The sequence below is a fragment of the Cherax quadricarinatus genome, chromosome 40 (genome assembly GCF_038502225.1).
Source record: "Cherax quadricarinatus isolate ZL_2023a chromosome 40, ASM3850222v1, whole genome shotgun sequence".
In the NCBI taxonomy this organism is placed as follows: Eukaryota; Metazoa; Arthropoda; class Malacostraca; order Decapoda; family Parastacidae; genus Cherax; species Cherax quadricarinatus.
In genome coordinates this window covers 15,056,355-15,081,859 of record NC_091331.1, presented here as the reverse complement: position 1 = coordinate 15,081,859, position 25,505 = coordinate 15,056,355, and the positions used below count along the sequence as shown (strand labels likewise).

The 25,505-nt window shown below is 41.9% G+C and overlaps 1 protein-coding gene across 14 annotated transcripts in view; it reads right to left on the bottom strand.

The window, feature by feature from the left end:
* Window positions 1-25,505, bottom strand: part of heph (polypyrimidine tract-binding protein 1 heph) — a 603,602-nt gene that overhangs the window by 352,606 nt on the left and 225,491 nt on the right. For 2 of the 14 annotated variants that reach the window (XM_070092726.1, XM_070092727.1), the window contains one exon: window positions 8,889-8,923. The exons of the other annotated variants lie outside the window; for them this stretch is intronic. The gene's annotated coding sequence lies outside the window, so the exon portion shown is untranslated. The remainder of the gene's footprint in view (window positions 1-8,888; window positions 8,924-25,505) is intronic. 14 annotated transcript variants of the gene reach the window in all.

Below are 25,505 nucleotides of genomic sequence, written 5' to 3'. Positions count from 1 at the left end.
TACACTATTAATATTTTAATGCACGAAAAGTTGCTCTGATTCCGCGGTCTTTTCACTTCTCATTAAAACTAAACATTCGTCCCACCACTGAACTCGTTATCTCTCCACCTATAACCTTCACGGAAGCTTCAGATCAATACTAGGATTAGCCAAACAACTCCTATATAATGTGGAAACCCTGGCCTAAGTTTGATTATGCGTCGCCTTCTGAATTCCTATTAGTGGATAAGCAATTAAACGCACATTAACCTTGACCATGAAGCCAGACGTAGCAGATACATAACATCTGAAGGATTACCTGAACACAGGAAGGGGGAAACTAAATGATTAATTACATAATATACAAAGGAAGGGCCTGCTGATGAAATAAGATGAAAGAATGAGGTGAAAGACGAAAGTGAGGCATAAAAAAAATGTAAAACAGAGGTAGTAAAATAGAGGTAGGAAAAGAGGGGGTAAACGGTGTGACGGCAATACTAATTTATTAACTGAAGGAAGGAATAACCTGGTAAAGATGCACGAGGGGTAAGAGGAAGAAGGAAGGACGAGCTACCAGTTGAATACCCAGCGAGGAAAAGGAACGTGAGGGCAGTATGCGATGAGGGACCAAAAGAGGGAAGGAAATATGAGACGAAGACGTGAGGACAATGGAAACAGGTGAACGGAGGTTGATGTAGGAAAATAGACAGAGGGAAAAACAAGGTAAAAAAAAATTACTAATTTGATAAACCTGAAAACATACTATTTTAAGAAAACGGATGGTAACAAATAATTCAAACAGTCGAGAGAAGGAAGAAACAATATAGGAAAAGAAGATGGGAAAAACAAAGGGGGAGGGTGACCACTTCCCCCGGCACAGCTGCACATTAAGGCTAAATGCATGTCGGCTGCTGGTGCGCTGGGGTAACCGTGTAAATGCTTTAAACTGCTCACCAATTTGCATTTTAAATAGAGAACGGGAATTAGAAATTTACATTGTTCGTTTAATTAGCATTTTGCAATTATGGAGCAAAAAAATATGTAATATCCATCGCAGGATAATGGAAACAAATCAAACTCATACATGTTTCACCGAGAAAAACACATTACAACTTGGCATAGTTCACAGAAAAAAACCAAAGCCCTTAACGGTAAAAACTTCGTGGGAACGCAGCCATTCATCCATTCTACTCGTGTAATTTTTATCCAGTGGATGAAGTGGTACATATGAAAAACATCGTCCCTGATACTGCCATTTGCAAAACAACGTGCCACTTTTCAATTAATCTCGACAGTCAGACGCTCCCAGTAAACACCTATTACGAGGGAACAATGCGATAGACAAAATAGAAAGGTTTATCGAAAGCTTAACCGTCAAGCTTCAAGTGGAAATTCTTGTACTTAAAATTATTGTAAATATTAAGCACAACAGCATTACAATATAGGTAAAATTATTAAATGCTTTATGTAGCAGTGACGATCTTACATGTTACCTGATGGTGTAGACAGTGCAAAACACCCCAAACCAGGCTGCTGGTATTGCCATATGTAGTCCAACGTATGCACCACAGCCTGGTTGATCATGAGCTAAGTTAAGGATTTTATCAAGTTTCTTCTTGAAGACGGGAGTCTGTTGGTGATTACCCTAATGAAGGGACGCTATTGAAATCTTCACCCCTTCACACTTATTCCTTCTTTGTGTACACTTTGCAGGGATGTAACTGACCCCAGGCACCATCACCCGATTCCTCACCGCGTCCTTTCTCAGACTAAGCCTCCAGCTGACGGCCTCCTCAGTCAGGCAGTTTGGTGCTCATGAACAAAAATCGATCCGACTTTATCAAAAGTAAATTGAAAGCCTCTTGGAAGTCGAAACTTATTACCTCCTCTATATTCGATGAGATGGCGTTGAATGGGCTTTAGTCCTTCATTTTTACATATATATTCTCTACATATATATTTACATATATATTTCATTGGGGACTTGTTTAAAAGATTTTACAATTATATAATTGCTAATGTTTGTCGTTGTTTTATTTACTTGTATTTTCAATTCCTTGTGGTTTGCACCTTTATTTAGGTAATCAATTTTTTGACACACAAATAACCGGAACACAGGCAAGAGAAACTTACGATGTTTCGGTCCGACTTTATTTGCTAAAAAAAAAAAATTGTGAAAATCCCTGTGGAATGTAATTTTAGGGCAAAGAAAAGATTATAAATGTACAACCGTTTATGAATATAATATATTTATACACTACTGAGATATAAGGTAAGCATTCTCGATGAAAAGCAAGTGTGTTATGCGTACCTTAAAAGAACACTCGCTCAGCATAGTACCGGTATCGACAGATTTTATCACTACTTCGTCAACAAAAGGAAAATTCCCAAGAAATCCCCCAAAACAGGATGAAACTTGCTTTGCTCCTGTTCCGACGGCCTTCTTTGGCTCTTCGACAGAGACCGGACAGTAGGGTAGAGTACAGTAACTAAGCTGGAACAAAGTTACATAACTAAGCTAAAGTTCGACAAGTTCGTATTGGTAGAGCATCAAAAGATGACAAACTAGGCGACGCTTCAGTCTGTCCTGTACCAGTATTACTAACGATAACTATTAGTTATCGTTAGTAATATTAGTTTCGGTCCACGAGGGACCGAAACATCATCAAAAGTTTCATTCTCCTATGCGCGGTTTATTTGTGTATTAGCTCTCCTTGTAGATAGTTGCACCTCTGATATACCCTTGATGAAGTTCGAGTTTTTTTTTTTTAACCCCAGAGCTCAGCCTTGGGCCAGGCCACCTCAGTTGAAGGAAGAAATGTCTGGTCTCACGGTGACGGAGGCAGCAGTATGTAGTCGCTGCACGCAAGCCTCCACGTCCCAGAGGTCATCAGAGGTTAAGGTCAACGAGGTAAGCCACTGCAGCCACGCATACCTTGATGCTTTACCCAGGAGTGCTTCCCACCTGCAAGATGGCACACCACTCTCGCCTCATTATATTGGGTTTTCATTCGGCGAATTTCTTTTCAGCGTCACTCCAGAGACAGTTACCACAAGCGCAAAGACTGTCCGCACAGTTGAATTCCTTGTTAGGGACCCATAAAAACAAGACCAATCTCGGAAAAGGAAGGACGGGTGGAGAAGTGGAGAGACAAAACGGAGGAGAGGGAACCGAGGTAGGAGAAATGAACAAGAAAGCCGAAAAGGAAGTTGCTCCATAGCTATCTGTTAAATCTCGCCACTATGTATACCTTTGAAGAGCTTCGAGAGTTTCACTACTCTAGTGACGCTCTAGTCACTGAATGAATCAAATATAAACTGTGCAAATTCACTTAACATAATTAGCAGTAGTTGGGAAAAGTATTTACCTTATATTTATACTGCAAACTTTCTGATCAAAGACTTAACTATTATTATGAATTTAGAGTTGCTTATCATGTGCCACTGATGATGTGACCTGTGGTTGATGTGTAGCAATACGAACGAACAGGTAATCTACAGTAGTGTGGATTATCTGCTCGTTCGTTCGTTCGTTTGTTTACTTACTCTGTTTCTTTTTAGAGAGAGAAGGGAAAAAGCAACATGGTAACTCCAGTCAATACCCGTGAGCGACGAAGCTCGATTTAGCAAAATGATGCCGATTAGCATTCCTGAATAAACATACACAAGCTTGACATCTATTTGGGCAAGAAAAAATTCAACTGATTCAGGCATTTACCTATTACGTTAATTACACACCTTTCCGTCTTGATTTTCAAGGCTGTATGACCTGCCAGATAAACGGGAACGAGTGTGGCCAGTTGTTGAAACTTAATGAAAACGACCTCAGGGGTAATGACTAACTTGAGACTTCCTCCGGTTTGTTAGAGTACCTCAATGCTGCAACATCAACTACTTACAAACAATGACTGTTAATAGAGCACCAGACGATAATGAAGTTGTGCTCAGATGTTAGAGACTAGCAAGCTTTAATGTCTCCAACTTAACTTTTAAACTTGTTTAAATAGAATATAACACCAATGAGTAGTCACTTTTGTAGACAAAACAGCTTAGAAAAAAGTACAAAGTTAACATGGCTGAAGTGACATTTACAAAACGCACAATAAAACAGTTAGTAATAAATAGGGGTATGCCAAAGTATCGGTGAGTATCCGCCAATTTTAATGGTATCGGCTAATTTTTATGGTATCGGCCTAAAATTGAGTGCAGGCGGGCTGTTATACAGCAGGTTAGGTTCCGGGTTACTGCTGTAAACCGAAATCGCTGTGAAGTGAAACATAACTTTTTTTTTTTCATTTTCAAATGCATATAAAAGCCCGATTACGTGTTTATTATATATGAAGAGAGCAACAGAGCTAGGTGTAAAAAATGCATATACAGTACACACATTGCTTACCTTAAAATATTTTCGTCCTTAGCTTATAGCGAGTAATATATTTATTTATTTTAGGAAGTCTAAATAAATGAAGACTGGGTATAACTGAAAACCGCTGCATTAGAGAAATGCTGTAAAGCGGGGCCAACCTGTACCAATCAAGAAAAAACAAAAAACAAAATTGGTATCGTCCCATCCCTAGTAAAAAAAAAATTCGGTCCTCCAGTCCAAATGTACATACAGGTAAGAAAACATGACCTTAAATAAGTCAGGAAGCCCTCCCCCACCATAGTGGAAGTGAGGTTAAAGTTGACTTAAAAGTCGCCTGACAGACATACGTCATGGTGGATGGGTCAAAGCTTGTTCGATTGCGTGTGCTAATGTAGTGACAATATTGTTACTGTCTTTTGTGTGACTACTTTTGTTTTTGCAATCAGAGAGGCTTTCAAACTCTAAAGTCTTTTGAGATCTTGTTCACTAATCATCAGATGTTCCTCCGTGTTCCTGTGAAAAAAGACATTACTATAATGTCGTCCCTGCTGCACGCATGTTCTTGTTGGTGGACAAACTTCCACCTATTTCTCCCATGCACTTCTTTTCGTATTGACCACATGGTATCGTGGGCCGCTTTCTAATAAGATGCTTAATGGATTTGGTTGCTACTGCTACCTGGATGATGGTCCTATGCAGTGCACGTGTTATACTCCTGCCCACATTGCCGCAAGGAAAGAACGCATAACTCTTAGCTGTGTTGAAGATATCCTTCGCAGGGCCGAAACCTTACCAATAAAATGCACCCTATTTGCATTTTTGCACAATAAACAAGCAGTAATAATAATAAAATATCATCATTACCGTTAACACTGTGACATCATCAGGTCGACCTAACTATCCGTGGGGTGACCCAAAATTTTACATTGCTCGTGATCTTTCCAGTTTGTATACACCTTTGTAAGGTTTCCGACAGCACATACAAGATTAGTTTTGCACTAAGAGACATTTTTAACTTCTAGGGTAGATTAGTGAGCATAACTTTCCCGACCAGGTTTCCTAAACGTTGCACTTACGTTTTATTATACACATGTCAGTTCAAAATATATTTCTGATACCTAGTTTTGTATTGTAGATTACACTTGTTTCTTCACAGGCAGGTTTTTAAGAGGGAAGTACGAAATACCCTTTCAGTGCCAGATCAGCCAATACTGATGACTATGTCCGCAGGGACTAACAGACTGGTTGATTATGCTTTTAACATGGAAAGGCTAGGTTGCGAGGGTAGAACCCTCAATGCTGGTCACAGGTTTGTCACACTTATCAGGTACATGGAAATTTGACCATGAAAAGAAGCATATCAAGCGTATTAAGAGATTCTAAATCTGTGATTAATCATAGAAATATTTAAAATTCTTAGCTAAGTTAGGAAGGATTAGGTCCAGTAGAAAGAGATAAACTGTAGCTCAAAATTTTAAAAATAAAAACTTTTTGAAAGGTCCTATTTGTGCACTCCAACTTATTAGCCAACTGTGATACAAAACATGCATTTATCATATTATTCCTTTACGGGTAATACAATTTGCATATATCCATTATGTGTAAATTGAAGTAATGGTCGTTTTGAAGCTATAAAAAGCAGGTCAAACTATTCTCATGTTTCTGTTCAACCCCTTTCAACCCTACCAAAAGTATTAATTTCAACGATTTAGCATTAAACCGCTGCTACCCTATATCTACGCAGTAGAACCCCCACACACCTGAATCGACAATTGTAACCACATAGAGGCAAGTACGTACACACGTGAACACACACACACTGGAAAACTTCATGTGCCAACACGTAAGGGACACTACAAGAGAGAGAGGAGAGGATGAACCAGCAAGGCTGGACTTAGTATTCACCTTGAGTAGTGCAGATATTGAGGACATCACATATGAAAGACCCCTTGGGGCCAGTGACCATGTGGTTTTAAGCTTCGAATACACAGTAGAGCTACAAGTGGAGGGAGAAGCAGGAAGGCCAGGACGAATGAAGCCAAACTACAAGAAAGGGGACTACACAGGAATGAGGAACTTCCTGAATGGGGTTCAGTGGGACAGAGAACTGGCAGGGAAGCCAGTTAATGAGATGATGGAATATGTAGCAACAAAATGCAAGGAGGCTGAGGAGAGGTTTGTACCCAAGGGTAACAGGAATAATGAAAAAGCCAGGATGAGCCCATGGTTTACCCAAAGGTGCAGGGAGGCAAAAACCAAGTGCGCTAGGGAATGGAAGAAATATAGAAGGCAAAGGACCCAGGAGAATAAGGAGAGCAGTCGTAGATCCAGAAACGAATATGCACAGATAAGAAGGGAGGCCCAAAGACAATATGAAAACGACATAGCAGCAAAAGCCAAATCTGACTCAAAACTGTTGTACAGCCACATCAGGAGGAAAACAACAGTCAAGGACCAGGTAATCAGGCTAAGGAAGGAGGAGAGACAACAAGAAATGACCGTGAAGTATGTGAGGAACTCAACAAGAGATTCAAAGAAGTGTTCACAGAGGAGACAGAAGGGGCTCCAGAAAGACGGAGAGGTGGGGCACACCACCATGTGCTGGACACAGTGCACACAACCGAGGAAGAAGTGAAAAGGCTTCTGAGTGAGCTAGATACCTCAAAGGCAATGGGGCCAGATAACATCTCCCCATGGGTATTGAGAGAGGGAGCAGAGGCATTATGTGTACCCCTAACAACAATATTCAATACATCTATCGAAACAGGGAGATTGCCTGAGGCATGGAAGACAGCAAATGTAGTCCCAATCTTTAAAAAAGGAGACAGACATGAAGCATTAAACTACAGACCAGTGTCACTGACATGTACAGTATGCAAAATCATGGAGAAGATTATCAGGAGAAGAGTGGTGGAACACCTAGAAAGGAATGATCTCATCAACAGCAGCCAACATGGTTTCAGGGACGGGAAATCCTGTGTCACAAACCTACTGGAGTTCTATGACATGGTGACAGTAGTAAGAGAGGGGTGGGTGGATTGCATTTTCTTGGAATGCAAGAAGGCGTTTGACACAGTTCCACACAAGAGATTGGTGCAAAAACTGGAGGACCAAGCAGGGATAACAGGGAAGGCACTACAATGGATCAGGGAATACTTGTCAGGAAGACAGCAGCGAGTCATGGTACGTGGTGAGGTGTCAGAGTGGGCACCTGTGACCAGCAGGGTCCCACAGGGGTCAGTCCTAGGACCAGTGCTGTTTCTGGTATTTGTGAATGACATGACAGAAGGAATAGACTCTGAGGTGTCCCTGTTTGCAGATGACGTGAAGTTGATGAGAAGAATTCACTCGATCGAAGACCAGGCAGAACTACAAAGGGATCTGGACAGGCTGCAGACCTGGTCCAGCAATTGACTCCTGGAGTTCAATCCCACCAAGTGCAAAGTCATGAAGATTGGGGAAGGGCAAAGAAGGCCGCAGACGGAGTACAGTCTAGGGGCCAGAGACTACAAAAAACTCAAGGAAAAAGATCTTGGAGTGAGTATAACACCAGGCACAGCTCCTGAAGCGCACATCAACCAAATAACTGCTGCAGCATATGGGCGCCTAGCAAACCTCAGAACAGCATTCCGACATCTTAATAAGGAATCATTCAGGACCCTGTACACCGTGTACGTTAGGCCCATATTGGAGTATGCGGCACCAGTTTGGAACCCACACCTAGCCAAGCACGTAAAGAAACTAGAGAAAGTGCAAAGGTTTGCAACTAGTCCCAGAGCCAAGAGGTATGTCCTACGAGGAGAGGTTAAGGGAAATCAACCTGACGACACTGGAGGACAGGAGAGATAGGGGGGACATGATAACGACATACAAAATACTGAGAGGAATTGACAAGGTGGACAAAGACAGGATGTTCCAGAGATTGGACACAGTAACAAGGGGACACAGTTGGAAGTTGAAGACACAGATGAATCACAGGGATGTTAGGAAGTATTTCTTCAGCCACAGAGTAGTCAGTAAGTGGAATAGTTTGGGAAGCGATGTAGTGGAGGCAGGATCCATACATAGCTTTAAGCAGAGGTATGATAAAGCTCACGGCTCAGGGAGAGTGACCTAGTAGCGATCAATGAAGAGGCGGGGCCAGGAGCTCGGACTCGACCCCCGCAACCTCAACTAGATGAGTACACACACACACACACACACACACACACACACACACACACACACACACACACACACACACACACACACACACACACACACGATAAAGCTCTTGGAGCAGGGAAAAAGTGGACCTAATAGCGATCAGCGTAGAGGCGGGGCCATGAACTGTGAATCGACCCTGCAACCACAAATAATCGAGTACAAATGCGCGCGCGCACATACACAGACATACATACACACATACACACACACACACACACACACACACACACACACACACACACACACACACACACACACACACAGGCGAAGTATCAAAGGCATTTGTCGATAGACAACTAGTAACTACTACTATTACTACTACACAAAAACTCCTTACCAAATCGATGCCTCAGCGAGGGGGCACTCACGTACCTGAAATCAGATTATGTAGTGTTAAAACAATTAGAAAAATGTAAGAATGGGATCAAATATAATGCAGGCTACAAATTGAACATGGTTTCCACGTGCTTCCATAAAGATAATTAAGAATCAACAACTATAGTAAGTTGATCTAAAAAAATTCACAATGTCACCCAACTAACAAAACCAGCCCGCCACAACAGCAACCGATCATGGCATACAGTGGGCAACTATGTTTCTTAAGTAAATAATGAAAATCACACTAATAGTCCCCATACCATTAGCTGGCTTCCTTGCCAGAAAGTAGGGAGATAAGAAAGTAAAAGACGGTATAAGCCTAATGCACAACACTATATTGTAGGGAAAACTTTTATTAATGCTTGAGGGCTTAGGCCCAAATCTGCGCAAATCTCACAGGAGTAAGAGATACGGGAGAAAATGTAAAATAAACTCTGTGAAAAGAAAGAGCGTCGTGGTCATGATAAGAGAACATTGCATCAGCATCAGTAGGATGCTGAAGCACAGACCAGGTGATTAGGCACTGAATTGTGGAACTTGTCCAGTGCCCTCTTGAAATCTGCCAGAGGTCTGTTGGAAATTCCCGTTATGCGAGGAAGAAAAGTCAGGGACCTCAAACACTCATCGAGTTCTCTACCCTTCTTTTAAATGAAGGTATTTTGTATAGTCTGCCAGGTTTATTGTCATACGGAGTAATTCCGGTGTTGAAGTTTGGGATCAGTACCTCCAGAATTTTCCAGGTGTAAATTATATACCTTTCTTGCCTATGTTCCAAATCATACAACTGAAGGCTTGAAACCTTCAATGTAGTTCAGATACTTGACCGAGTGTATATACGAGCAGTTAAAGTTCTCTTTCAGCTCAGCAATCTCTCAGCCTGGAGAAAACAAGTGTCTTTAAGAGTATCACCACTGGCTTAATGTCTTTTGTCTTGAAAGGTTTAGTTATCCATTTTCCGTCCGTCCAACCGTGCGGGAGTGCGTGCGTGAGCGTGCGTGTGTGTGTGTATTTTCCATTGTTCTGTATACTTAAGTTCAGCCCTTGGCAAAACGTTATAGATTTCCCTGCAACATTTTTCCCCCTCTCCACTCCCACGGAAGTCACAATAATAGGCGCCGCTCCCCCCTGTTCCTACACTCCTCCACCTAGGTAACTTTAATGGAGAAACTTGCCAACTTAAGCTTCGGCCCAGCTTTAAGAAAGCACCAGCCACCACCAACTCTGGCAGACACGAGATGTTCCCAGTCCTCAACATGACCATCCGTCAACTACTGCTCCAGGTGCAACCCTGGAAAGATAATCAGAAAGACGGGACGGAGGTGCGAGATGGTGTGGAGGAAGACAAAAGCAGGGAGAGGAAAAGAAGACAATGTTGGGAAAAAAATAGTATGTGAAAGAGAAAGAGGTAAAGGGATGACACAGTCACTGTGCCCATACAACTGACCACTTACTATACAAAGAGGGATATTAAGAGACATCAGCTAAAATTATATTTTTTGTTTGTGTATGTGTACATACTACTGTGATTATTTAACAAAATAGCTATATAATTCTGAATTATGCACACAAAAGAAACAATTTAGCTACTCAAAGGCACTGTCTTGGCAGGAAGATGACGGGATAATGAAATTTCTCAAAACAAGGGTAATAGCGCTGTGGTGACTTTTGAAATAGCTTGTGCTCTCTCTTGTTTAGAATACTGTCGTGTGTTGACGGCCCAGTTCAGGACAGAAGAGATATCAGAGTTGGAACAAAGATCATTGACGGCCCGCATTGCAACAATAAAGCACTCATTTCCTTGTTGTCATCTGTGTAATCCCATCCTGTCTGAGTAAGGGCCCGATACTAGATGTGGTATTTGCCTTGTTTTTGGCATATGAAAAGAAATATTTTGAATTTCTTTCAATTTCACTAATAGCTTTAAGCTCGTCCTGCCTCTCCTGGTTCCTGTAAGAGTCATTTAACTTAAGTTCGATAGTTTCCACTTCCCTGGTCAGCGCCTCCTTTCGTGTATCAGATATTCTAGCACTCCTGAGGAGCTCAGTGACTCTTCTTCGTCTTCTGTAGAGGGAGCGTCTCTCTCTCTCCAGTTTACTCCTGGTCTTCTTCTTTCTTAGGGGAATATGCCTAGAACATGCCAGGAAGTTGATCCTTACAAGGCACTGGTTTGGATCCATGTCATTTAAGACCATCTTCCCAACATGTTTCGTTTAGGACATGGTTTACCTGGTCCCAGTTGATGTTCTTGTTGTTGAAGTTGTATTTTGTGAAGACACCTTCACAGGTACATGCATTCTGCTGATCAGGACTGTTGCAACCCCTGAATGGGTTGCAATGATTATTATGTATATATATAATTATTACCTTTTCTTTTAATTTTATATTGCTTATGTTTGCGATAATAGCTAAATCGTAAATGTATTGCTTTATATTGTTATTTGACATAGTTATATTGTTAGGTAGGATGTTACATATTATGTGTTCAGTTCAAGTCTTGATTGTCTAACTACTGTAATTATCGCTCTTTGCTCGTTTGACTGCCGGCTTCTCGTTGTTACTGAGCAGTGCTGTCCACGGAGCTATCACGTGATCGAGGGGGGGTGTCCTCACCTCGTCTGAAGTATTCAGTCTGGTCTAGACTCTCTTGGTGGTTGGACAGTCTGTCTCATTATTCTTGTTAGTTCTGTAGAACTCTGTTCACAGAACATTGTATAGACTTAGTGATTTTCGACGTTGTACTGAGGTTGTGTGTCTCATAGACACTTTGAGTAACTCAGGTCCTGAACTATAGCTTATGACCTAATTTGTACTGGTTTCTGTGTATTATCACAGTCGGGGATTTTCTTATGCTGAACTTAGATTCAGTAGTATGGGAGTTTTGTAACTTTTGTGGAGGATCTGCTGATGGTTCCTACTTAGTGTCGTTATATTATCTCCTTGTTCCTGATTCTGTGTTGCAGTTGCTTGTTGTATTGCTATTGGGCTTAGCATTCTTTTTATTGTTCAAGCAGACTGTTCTGGTTGCCAGTCAGTCAAGAAGTTAGTTTATTTGAAGACTTTGTCAGTCACTTGTTTAAGTCTAGTTGAGTCGTGAGACATAACGAACTACTTGGAGCACTTACACGCATACACAAACTTGTACATATTTGTAATATCTTATTAAATGTTAATGTACCAGACGGTACTTAAGAATTATAAATGTGATATGTGCTTTTAGCACAATAATATTGAACTCGAGAGATGTGATATTATTTTGATTACTGTGATTAATTTAATTTAATTTAATTTGATAATATACCTCTAGACTTAATAAATTTATTAAATTTTAATTTCTCTAGTTAGTAGCCTACCAGTTGTAATCCTGAAGCACTATTGAATAATACTGAATTTTAATGGATAATTGGACAAGGATACTGACTACTTGTTACGAAAACCCAGTAACAGGCTGGATGCTAGAAGGGCAGTCCTTTCTAGTATTCACTGGAGATCTCTAAGCTTTTAGAATCGCGTTTTTTGCAACAAGGACCCCCTATGCATGTACGTCTGGACTTTGATTAGGTTGTGATTGGAATTAGTTGTTTTTGATATTCTTATGTCTCTTATCAGGTCCTCATTATTTGTGAAGATAAGGTCAAGTGTGTTTTCTAGTCTTGTTGGCTCCACTATCTGGTGGCTTAAGGTGTGTTTTTCGCAGAGACTTAGTAGCTCATGTGTGTGTGACCTTTCATCTGCGCTACCTCCGGGGATTGTTTCAGCTATAACATTATTTGCTACATTCTTCCATTTTGTATGCCTTAGGTTGAAATCACCAAGCAGTAAGATGTTTGGGGATGGAGCTGGAAGGTTTTCCAAACAGTAATCAATTTTCAGTAGCTGTTCCTTGAACTGTTGTGAGGTTGCATCTGGTGGCTTGTATACAACCACAATGACTAGGTTTTGGTTCTCGATCTTTATTGATAGAACTTCAACTACCTCATTTGTGGTGTTCAGCAACTCCGTGCTGATAAGGGACTCTTTGACATACAGGCCAACCCCCCCTTGTTGCCTGTTTTTTCTGTCGCATCTAAAAAGGTTGTAACCACTTATCCATATTTCACTGTCAAAGTGATCTTTTGTGTGAGTCTCTGTGAAGGCTGCAAACATTTCATTAGACTCCTCTAGAAGTCCACTGATAAAAGGTATTTTGTTGTTGGTGGATGGCTTAAGGCCCTGTATATTAGCAAATATGAACGAGGTTGTATTCTGTGTTTGTTGGGGGGATTTTGTTATTGGCATCAGTAGTTGTAATTCTGGAGGGCCATGGGTGGCCACTGGCTGCGCCTCCAGTCCAACAAGGCTCCAAGGTGCTGGACTCTTTTTTTATTTCCTTCCATTTTCTTTTTTCGTTTCCTGCCACTAAAAAATCACCTGGAGTTGGGTTGTCGTAGCTACTATTGTTTGTCTTGTGGGGTCTGTGCCTCCTGGTCCATTTTACATGGTATGCAGGGCACTCGATGTTGTAACACTGCTTCTGGAGGACCGAGGAGTGGCACATTTTTGGGTGAAAAAGTACAGGAAGAACGACACACTCCTTTAGACAGGAGGTCGCTACATTTTTTGGGATGCTCAAAGTTGCATGTCCCATTTTTTTCCCTGTTATTCCATGCTTACAGATGCCCCAAGCATAATATTTGCACAAATTCACCTTTGGTTGAGAATTGTTGGGAGGTGTGTTGTCAATTTCTGCAGGTTCTGGGACTGCACTATAATCCTCAGTATCCAAGCCAGGGCCACCCCGTCCTGGATTCCATCTACTTTCCCCAGTAGAGGAAGGAGGAGGAGACTCCTCTCCAACATCTGTACTGTGGGCCATGGTCTTGTGCAATGATGGTTGTATATTTACGGTTTTTGTGGTGGTTTTGGTAGTGTCCCTAGGAGAGTCTGGGCTGGCAGTAAGGCTGGGGGCTGGGTCTGGGTCAGCACTGGGGCTGGGGGCTGAGCCTGGGTCAGCACCAGCACTGGGTATTAGTGCTATGACTTGGGGATGGGTCTGGCTTAGTACCATGTGGGTGACTAGATAGTTTCGAGTCATCTGTTGTGGTATGGACATTCTGCATTTTTTGGTACACTATCTCTTGCTCCCATGTTTTATATATTTTTGGTAGACTATCCAAGAGGTCATCCTTGTTTTCTTGATTATTTTTATCATTTATTACTCTCCTTAGTACCTTTCTGATAGCCCAAAGTTCTACATCTTTATTGCACAACCAGAAGCACCTTGCTAGTTCGAGGTCATTTTTTGAGGCTGTATTTAGTCTAGTACAAGAGATATGGTGTTTGGAAGAGCATAGATTGCATGTGATTCTGGATTTCCTTTCAAGGATTTTTTTACATGTCCCACAGATATGCTGTGCTGACATCCTGTCTGTATCCTACTACACTCTGTATGCCACGGAAGAAAACTGATTTCCACTTTACCTTTCTCTTCCTGGTGCCAGTAATATGCAAGATGTATTTATATGAACCAAGTTTGCAGTATGTGGGTGGTGTAGGGTGGGTGTTGGGTGAGTGGTGGTGTAGGGTGGGTGGTGGGTGTAGGGTGGGTGGTGTAGGGTGGGTGGTGGTGTAGGGTGGGTGGTGGGTGTAGGGTGGGTGGTGGGTGTAGGGTGGGTGGTGGGTGTAGGGTGGGTGGTGGTGTAGGGTGGGTGGTGGTGTAGGGTGGGTGGTGGTGTAGGGTGGGTGGTGGTGTAAGGTGGGTGTGAGGGCAGGACTTACCCACACTGCCACACTTCACTATTATTTTTATTACTATTATTATTATTTAAATTCCTTTTATGTAGTGCTGTACACTGTTTATCTCAAGGATATACACTGTATTCTTTCAAAATACACTTTTCACTGCGCTATACTGGGATCGTTGTTTTATTATATACACAGCAGCTAGGCCTATGCTAACTTTTCCCTACACTTCTAAGGAAAGGATTATTTCCTGTTTAGTAGAGGTAACGGTTGTATGATCAATTTATGTATGCTGTGATTGATTCCCTGCACCTCAATGCTACCACCACTCGTTTCATCTCTTATGACTATAGTAGTTACCTATCCGTTATTAACACTTCACTGGACCTCTGGCAATAGTTCGCTAGTGCCAGTCGCTTGTAGGATATTCCTCTATCTACACTATATATTGTACGCTATACTGGGGGATAATTAAGATTACTCTTATCTACAATTTAGTTCACTATGTCACTGCACATATATATCCTTGTCACTCACTATATTACTTATAGATAGATCAATATTTGTTTATTTCCACTTGTGTCGACATCCGGCAATAATTCACTAGTGCTGGTCAGGTCTATTTCCCACGGTAACCGTTTCTCCACCGGCACTCTCCATGTGACACTATAATCCATATTTTCCTATTTAGTGTTCAAAGGAGTATATGCACTTTATGGTTGCACACGCTTATTTCCCGCATTCTGTTCCCTCTGCTACTATCAAGACACGCAGTTTTTGACGGAGCACAAACGTGCGCGACTGTCCCCTCGGTCCCCTCCTGTATTTTAAATTCAAGAGGCGACAACACGAAAAGGTGGTAGTGAAAGACAGTTCCTAAAGTGTTAAACCCTACCCTAAACTAGTTAAAACTGAAGGAATGCTACCAAACGTATGCATATTACCTGGAGTTTACCTGGAGAGGGTTTTGGGGGTCAATGCCCCCGAGGCCCGGTCTGAGACCAGGCCTCATGGTGGATCAGGGTCTGATCAACCAGGCTGGTAGGCAGTGCAGTGCTTGCACTATTAACACAGGTTATAAAGTTTGACTCACGATTACAAACCATAACTCAAATGTTCCCCTCACACATTACGCTATCAGTCCCCTATTGCTTCTCTTCTTTCAAACATTCAAGCCACTGATTCTGTTTCCACCCCCCCCCCTTCCCTACTCATTTCATGCCCCTGAGATTCCTCCTTTCTTATTTCCTTTCCTTTCCTAACCGATCGTTACTCCTTCCCCCTCAAAACATTCTCCTTGGCAACTTTCCATGGTACCTTGCTAAGAGTGCAGGTTTTCATTTCTTCCTTCGTAACTCTGACATTCTCTTAAGTTTCCTTGCTACCTTAATGGACTCTGCTGATCTCTCACTCATTTCCTGGGTCGTATCCTTCCTCCCTCCACTCTCAACTAAAAAATCAACTAAAGTGAGAAGGGAGAAGTGGAGATATTTTCTACGAAGACGGCAAGAAGGTGGAGTTTTAATTAAGGATAAAGTGAGGCACAACCTCACATACAATAAATTAACACACGACCTTAAAAATTAACCGAAATACATACTGACGAATAAGACAAATCAGACGCATGTACCACAAATGTAAATGTTTACCGAGAGATGTTGCAATTATACAGGAGGCTTTCGCAGTCTAATATAGAGACACGAGACTTTATGCCAGAACCAGTGGAAGATTTGGAGAGAATGTAACAGCTGAAGATACGGCCACATGTGAGCGAGGCCCGATAGCGAAAGTAGATTTAAAAGTAGATTCAGCAATGGAGTTGCATATGATGTGGAGAGATGCAGCAGATGAAGATATGCTCACATGTGGGCAGAGCCTACTAGTGGAAGTAGGTTATGCCCATAAGGTGGGCCAGAGATTTAGCAATGGAGTCATATTCACTAACAAAATTCCATACTGTTGCTGTACCAGGCACGTATCATCAGATACTCAGGGAGGGGAAGGAAAGCAAATGATCATTCGCACCTGATCATTCTCCGAGATGTGTGCTCCCAATTCTCAATAGACAGATTAGTTGAGCTCACATTAACGATGCCTAGTCGAAGAGGAAGGCAAAAACTCAAGTCCTCCTAAACCCTGTATAACGTTTTTCTCGTCTCTAATGTTCACTAGGCCTACCACCTGCCAATGACATATTTGTGTATGTGGCCATTAACCTGTAAGGCAGTGACTAAGAGCTAGACACATTACATCTTGGAGATCTTCTAGCTACCTAGGATTATTTTTTGGTGTCACAGCGGTAACGTTGTTGCTTCCCTCCACTGGTATGTAACTATCAAGTAACCACATGGGACAGCAAACACTGCTATGAATTTTATTCAGCATATAACGATATTTTACTGATAATTAACAACCATTAAGCATTATCACCATTATCAATCAAGCCACTGCACTACTGTATTCCTTAGAACGTAGGAAAGGAAGGTACATTGTAGTTTACACTTGGAAAATTCTTGAGTCCGAAACCTGAACAATGAACTCGTTCCGTATGACAACAGAAGACTTGTTAGGCGGTGCAAAATACCCCCAATAATTAGCATAGGCGCCATGAATACAGCAAGAGAGAACTTGACGAGTGTCAGAGGTCTCCGACGCTTCAACGCCTTCCCTCCATCGATAAGGGAGGCATTACCAACCTCTGGCAGTCTTCAAAAGAAAACTTAATAAGTTCCTCAAATCAGTTTCTATCAGGGCTGTAGTTCTTATGTTGGACTGCGAGCGGCCAGCAGTAACAGCTTGAATGATCAGTGATGGATATAGGAAAACAGTGTAGACTGTTAAGGAAGCGTTATTATTGGTAGTCGTAGGAAGAGCCCAGCCTGTTCGTCTGGTCGGCCGATAAGGAAATGAGGCAGAGGACTCTGAAAGCAGGTCTATGTGGGGGAAGTCACGTGACGTCAGCATCACAAGGGAGCCTAGCTATAAACGTTGCTAGGGAAATGTACACGTAAGTATTACACTGTTACCATAGTATGGGCATCAACTTCCGGTTAATCAGGTCAGCAACAGGGATGCCTGGTCCGAAACTGGGTTGTTAGGGCAGCGACTCCCACAACAAACTATAGGTAGCCTACAGGTAACTCACACTTTGATATAAACCTTGGTAATAAATACCGACAAGTTGGTTTGCTTACGTGTCTTTCTAAATCAACTCACACTTTCCCAGTAGATGGGGAGTGAGGGTTAAGTACATGAACACTGCTAATTGTATTACATAATTACTTAGTTTGGGGAAAGCGGAGTGGCTGGGGTGTGCCCCAGCCTTGCAGTATCCCAGGCTTAACCTGTTGTGCATGCGTTAATAAACAATGTGTGTGTGTGTGTGTGTGTGTGTGTGTGTGTGTGTGTGTGTGTGTGAGTGAGTGAGTGAGTGAGTGAGTGAGTGAGTGAGTGAGTGAGTGAGTGAGTGAGAGAGAGAGAGAGAGAGAGAGAGAGAGAGAGAGAGAGAGAGAGAGAGAGAGAGAGAGAGAGAGAGAGAGAGAGAGAGAGAGAATGAATTATACACACATACAAACAAAAAATCGCAAACAAGCTATACGAGATGCAAAACAACTCCCCCCGTGGTTGTTTTGAACACACACACACACACACACACACAAAGACAAGACAAGACAAGACAAGACACAAAGTTTGCAAATTCTTGTAGAGCAGAAAAGGCTATCTTAAAGAAGTTTTTGCAATAAATACTTGAAGAAATAGTCTAAGTGACCATACAGTCAACCAGGAAGACTGGTACTAACCGGGCAGCAGAAGTGAGGATTCCCGGAAACCAAGAGGCAGAATAACTCACTGACCCTATATATAAACATGATATTCTGAAGTAAATGACTATAATTATATCAACCAAGAGGCAGCTGTACATTATAAAAAAAAAAAAGTTGACATGTATAGCAGGAAGTGCATACCAACAGTACGTGTGGATTTCACAAATCACGACGTTAATTGGCCGAGCACAACTTGTGGGGCAGGTATGAGCCGAGCTCGACCTGAAAATCTAATTAGCAGCAAGAGCAGCATCGAGGCACAGCTTAAATGCTAGCTGGCGAGGGACGCCATGGCTTCAAGATTCTCTCCAGAATTTCCCAGGGAGCATCACTGTACTAGCAACCCCCTTCCCCAACACACCTCGTCCGGTAATTTTTCAGTATGCACTAGATACCTGTGATATACTTGTGATTAATTTTCAGAGTTGCTCTACTTTCGCACTCCGGCCTGAGGTCCTACTTCTCCACAGTATTACACTAGCTCTTAATCTGGCAATGAGCAAATCACCGTATGATCAAGATCCCTGTCAGTTGATTTTTCCTGCTGAATGCGCTAAATGCATAAGGATTTCAGTGAGAATAGGTGATAATCAGGTTTCCTCCATGGGGAATACAGCTTCATAAGCATCTAGAAAGGTCCCTAAAAGGGTCATTTAGTTATAGCTAAATGGCCCTTCTTCAGCACTTTCAGCTACCTTTACATTATTCATAATAGTTGAATACACTATGCATGTAACAATTCATACAACTAAATTATTATAAAAACAGAAAACCCCATAAACTGCAGTCCCTGAAGTGCAGGTGACTAATATAACAAATAATTTTCACCTCAAAATAGTGAAATGGCTCGTTCCAAATCGACACACGAATTATTTCTCACGACAGCGGAAGCCGAGGTAGACGATGCAAAACATCACCCTCTTTCCCCCAGTGGAGAGCCAGGTTTCGATAAATACACCAGAGAGAAACCGTAGATAAGTATAACGGGTATATGTCTTTTCGATACCTTCCCTTCAAATACAAGATAAATTACCAATAGAGGAAAGAGAATGGAAGTTCTTGTCAACTCACTCATAATTATAACTGGCCAGGCTGGGGTGTTTATGTTGGACCGTGAGCAGTAAACGCCAACCCACTGACTGATCAGGTTGATCATTCTTCCACCCTACCATTAGAATCAGTATACCTGCGACATCCTTGCTGCCTGTTAATGGCTGAGAGTTCTACCCTGGCAGCCAGGCCTTAAGCCAGATCTTGGTGACTGCCTGGTCAACCCCAGTGTTGATGAAACTATAAGGTATATCCAACTTCCACCCCCTCCCCCCTTTGCTGCTGTGTATATACCTGCCACTGGCAGGTTAGTAGCTCTCTAGCACAGTAATAGAATAGGTGTTTCGCAATGCCACCGGATTAAGAAACTGTTGATACCACCGCCTCCTGAATGCCTGCTGGAAAACATCAGTTACGTACGCATTGTTACGTTATAACCCACTTTAAGGAGGATGCCATTTTTACCTTTAGATTACCTGTATTTCATTCCAGGGCTCACTACCTTTCCTAAGTTTCAAGAGCCTTCCTATTCTCGGAGCCTGGCCATGGGCCAGGCTCGTCTGGTGCTAACCTGGTCAACACAGCCTGGTCACATACTAGACTCCTGATCTAAGGATGTAGAGCTATTCTTCCTTTTCTTACATCGAACCTGATTGTCCCATTCCTCTGGCGATTTATGATCTCTACGGGTATAGCACTTCCTCACATGAAAAGTAAATTATAAAATATATATATTCATATTTTATATCTCCATGGAGAAGTCGAGAAGAATCCTTCCTCTGTAAGCCGTGCGTGTCGTAAGAGGCGGGAGCAAGGGGCTAGTAACCCATCATCCTATATGAATTACTTAATGTAAAATGAAGACAAACTTCGTTTCTTTTTTCTCGGAGTCACCCTGCCTCGTAACAATTCGCAAACGGGCGAAATTATTTAAACATTATCTCTCAATCCACAGCAGGATTCTAACCTGGTCACTCTGCATCAAAGTACATAGTACTTTAGCCACATATTCTGTGTACTATAATGTCCGTAAATAATTTCGCCTGCTGTGCAAATTGTGGTGACCTAGAATCTCAGATAAGTAGATAAAAAGGCTTAGAGGGGAAAAATATTTGGATTTCTCCCCGAGGCAGTTTGAATATAACCACGAGCTGTGTGTGTTTATTCGGTGTTCATTGTAGGCGCGTAAATGTACTTTTATATACTTGCCTGTGTTGCTGGAAGGGATCCAGTGTGTGATTAACTACTGAGTGTTGCATGACAATTATTATAATTATTGTAATCACGGGGGAGCGCTAAATCCGTAGGAATTATAGAGCCTGTAGGTGGGGGGAAGGAATGGAAGGTATTCAGGTTAAATTCAGGGAACCTGAGCACAGATCCTATTGAGGGGGCTGCATGACAAGAGATGGTAGCTCGTAAGTCTTGGTTATGGTTGTAGGTGTATGTGAACGCACGTACACTCACTCGCATCCCTTATCATTAACATGTACGTACAAATGGCTGTAATAACAGCATTAAGAGTGGGAATGGTCATAATGGCGAACAAGCAATTTTCTTGCAGGGTCGTGACCAGGGTTTAGGCGACCTGGGCTGCATTACAGATGTTAATAACAATTCCAATAGAGACCTTTTCCCAACAGCATCTCTCCAGGTGCTTACTACTGCCAGAGAAAACAGCTACAAGAAGAATCCCCCCCCCCCTCTAAAAATCAAAGAACTCTCGAAACCGGCCATAGGAAAGTTTTTCTGTTGCAGAGGTAAAACATGCCTTCGGAATCACAGGGGTGCCTGAGGAGCCAGTCAGTAAACAAAGCTGTGATAAATGGTTCAGAAAACCGACAAGTTGAAGAATGAGACACTTGTGCAGCAATGAGACATGTGCAACATCTATTTCGCCACACAGCGACTTCGTCAGTCCAATACAAAGAACGGAAGAAAGAGTAGTTACTGAAGGCAGTCCTTCAGTCTGAAATAGATTCCATGCTGAGGGACTGATTTCCTCAACTACTCTTTTTCTACCGTTTTTCTTTGTAGTGGACTGATAAAGCCACTGTGTGGCGAAAACTTTCCTAAATAAAGATTCCCAAATGTTGCATAAGCGTCTCATTCTTCAAACAAGGCTAATAACCTATTTATTATGATTATTTTATGCATTGTGTTAATGGTGCTAATATGACCTGTGATTTACCTGTGCCCCGTTCCGGGAGTTTCTCTACTCCTGCGACACGGCCCAGAACCACTGGCTGCAAATTTAAAAATGCAAATAGCAAATTGGAAAAAATATCAAATATCCTAGTTGGGAATTTCGGTAAAAAAAAAAAAAAAAAAAAACTAATTGACCTAGGTATGAACGCAATTGCTATTTGTGGCTGCTGAAAAGAAAATTCAAGCAAAAAGTACCAACTCATTTACGAAAATCACAAAAAATAAGATAATAGCAATATAACAATTTAACTGTCTAGAACTATCATTTGCATACATCATATCCAAGGGTCAAGTACGTAGCTCTAAATAAGTGCTAACTTTCGTATTGTTACTCATGTAAAAAAAAAAAAAAATCGAGTACCTGGACACGCTAAACCTAGAAGTGTCTAAACTGGCCGTAATCTCATTTCCCTTGTTTTGTGTATCGATTCCTCAATACTGCACAGTTGTCAATGCTGATAAGACATATGTGCAACAGTTAGGTATCTTTATTCCGAAAAGTTTCATCTACACAGGAGGATTCTTCAGTCCAATACAGAGGAGGTCTTGGACCGGATCGCGGGGACAGTGAACCCCGAACTATCTAAAGGTAAACTTCCCCACAGATCGCGCCTTAAAATAAGCTGCATATTACACTCCATTTATTGATTAAAAGATTAATATACTTTTGTCGCTCAATGTTCGACAATTTTACTGGAAAGAGAATTGAACAATATAAATATAAATAGTCTGTGCAGTGCTGGTAATCGTTTAGTCCACAACAGTTCCTAAAAGAGACAAATGACGTGACACCAACAAAATTACGTACCACGATTAACTCCAAAAATGCCAAATTACCCCCATGTGCCAATCTTGACACCACCCTACTCCATCTCACCTCCACCAGTGTAATTCCAGTTAATGTATCACTGCCACGACATTGCCTGGTGTTGGTTTAGCGAGATCATCCCTGAGGCATTTTATCCAGGCCTTTACCTCGCTGCCTCCATCACATTTCACCGCCACGACACAGAGAATAATACTAAGTTCCTACAAACAAAATATATCATAAGACCTAGTCTTTCCGCCCAGCCTCCTCCTATTAACACTAACTTCTCCACAACATTGACACGGTGATATACAGGTGAGGACCCTGCAAACCGACAATACAGCTTACCTGTGAAATACCTGTCACCAGTTTCCACGGTTTTTGTACCTCGGAGAATCTGAGGACAGGCTTCGTGTACTGCCTGTTTTACCAGGCTGTTACTGTTAGCAGCCCGCTGACTTACACTGCGATCACAGCATGATTCACCTGGCACTTAGCAATGGTAGTGGTCCACTGTCCAACAAGATAAAGATTCTTGAACCTTCTCAAGAGCGAAGGGAATTACGAACAGACCCCTAGCTGTGGTTCGTGCTTTGGACTGTGGGCGGCTAGATCCAAAAGCCTGGTTAACCAGGAGATTCACTGGGAGGCCTGGTCTGGAACCAGCCATGGGGTGTTGATCCCTGGAACACTTCCAGATAGACTCCCAACAGGTGGCCCTCAAATATCTTCTAACAGGAGCACTAACCAACAACAACTCTCCGTCACTCTTGATCCAACAGTTCAATTCACATCCACTTCAGAGTCCCTCATTACGTATATCTCCCAGGTGCTATACCCAAAGTAACATTCCCACTCCACTACATAATTTAGGCCCACTGCCATATTTACTATCGTATAAATACATTTTACATCACCCCCATAATCGCCTATTTGTTATTCGTGTCAATGGGCTTTTACTCAGACACTTTATATGCCATACTTCTCCAGCGCTGGACTCCACTCCCTACAAGAAACATGAGCCACAGGGATCTTAGGAAATACTAAGAACCTTAGAGACCAGCAACCAGGAAGCAAGCTTGGCCTTGGACCAAGGGATCGGGGGGGGGGGGAGGAATGACCCTCGAAACTACTGACTGCCCTACAAGCAAGGCGGTCAACATGTGGAATAAGCTCGATGAAGAGTTGATATTAGCAAATTCCATTTCACAATTTCAAGAGTAGGTGATTAGTATCCGCAGGCCAACTTTTGAGGTTCATGAGCGGGGCCAGCAGCGGTCTCTCGCCCCCACTGAAACGTAACTTTGTGTTGGTACAATAATAGTAATCTAGCTTCCTTGCTTAACTTATTATACATTACACACCACGCACGCTCTTCGGGCTTGGTTATGGCAACAGATAAAATAGCTGAGCGTACACCCCCGCAATAGATACTTGAAGTATTTACAGAGTTACGCTTACGGGGGGGGGGGGGTGAGACTAGGCTCCTGGCACCGCCTCCTAAACTACTTTCATTGGCATCACTGATTTCCGTCCTAGTAATGCACACTTGTAATTATCTCGATACTAGTTCAGCAAAGCAGGATCAGTGCTGAGTTGTGAGATTTACAGAATGCTCTTGGTAAAAAAAATATACAAACAGTAACCCTAAAGGTAAAACAATAAAAAATAACAGGAACTGGCACAAACACACCGCAAAATAAGTACTAACACCAGCTGAAGCAGCATCAAACTGACAGAATTAAAAAAAAAAAAATCTCCAAGATCCAGTAATTATATATATATAAAAAGTATAACTTATGCGAAAAGGCCGAAACCGCAGACAGGCGCCAGTAAAAATAACAAGAAGGTAGACAATCCTTAGGTTACCTGGCCTGGAATGTGGTGAAGAAGGAAGAGGGCAGTGATCGCATGACCGTCTTTTCTTACTGGGTAGTCATAGATTTACTGTACTAGTTCGCCACGTCGAGACCGAAGCAACCCCTTTCCCTAAACCAAGCATACTTCTCTCCCGGTAACAACTCTCCAACTCTGAACCTAAATTCCACCCAACAAACTGCTAAACTATTTTCCCCACTCCACTTTTTTTTTAACCAGCCAATGTGTCTAGTTTTCTATCAATCTATTTCACTGTCAAGATATTCAGAAATCTGCAAAAATCGTGCCTTATACAAAACATGTACGTATTACATTTTACCTCTGTAGCAATTGATATGTCACAATTAGAAGGTTAACATTTACACACAACTACATGGCAAGTAAATGTTGTTATTCCTGAATATACAAAACTGGCAAAAGGTATGTAATGTTAAGAATTGCTAGTTAGTCAAACACAACATCGTATGAAGAATTGCCACGTGTTTATAAAGCAAGGAGAGTAAGAGTCGAGGATTACGATTATAATACTGCTAAGTAGAAAGCCGATGAATATAGCAGCAGCAGCAAGTTGATCACTAAGGAAGTTAAAACAAAACTTGTGTGCTTTGGAGTGATATACTGAACGGAGTATACCATTATCCAAATCCAGGAATAAAATAAGAAGTTATACTAGTATGTGGGGAGCAAAGCATCGTATAAAACAATACACCATTGTCTTTAGACCCTAAAAAATTACACTACATCTTTCCTATTATTTTTTTCTAGTATTATAAAACAAGAGTATTTAGGATACATGGAACTAGTATTAGGAACGTGACATTCACAGAACTTAAACAGACAAAAATGGGTTCAAGCAGCAGAGAAGTTGACTGATAAACCTGGCAGCAGATGAGTCACGAACAAGACTTTCCTTTCTGCTACTCACAGGAGAAGGCAAGTACGGAGACACTAGTCTCGACCAACGCCCGACGTATGCCAAGTTCTCTGGTAAATTTGAAAAACTGAAAAAAACTTGTTACTAAAATCACCATGAGGTATGCCAGTCTCCTAACCTATTATCAAAATCTCAATTTATTACCCCATTTTCCAG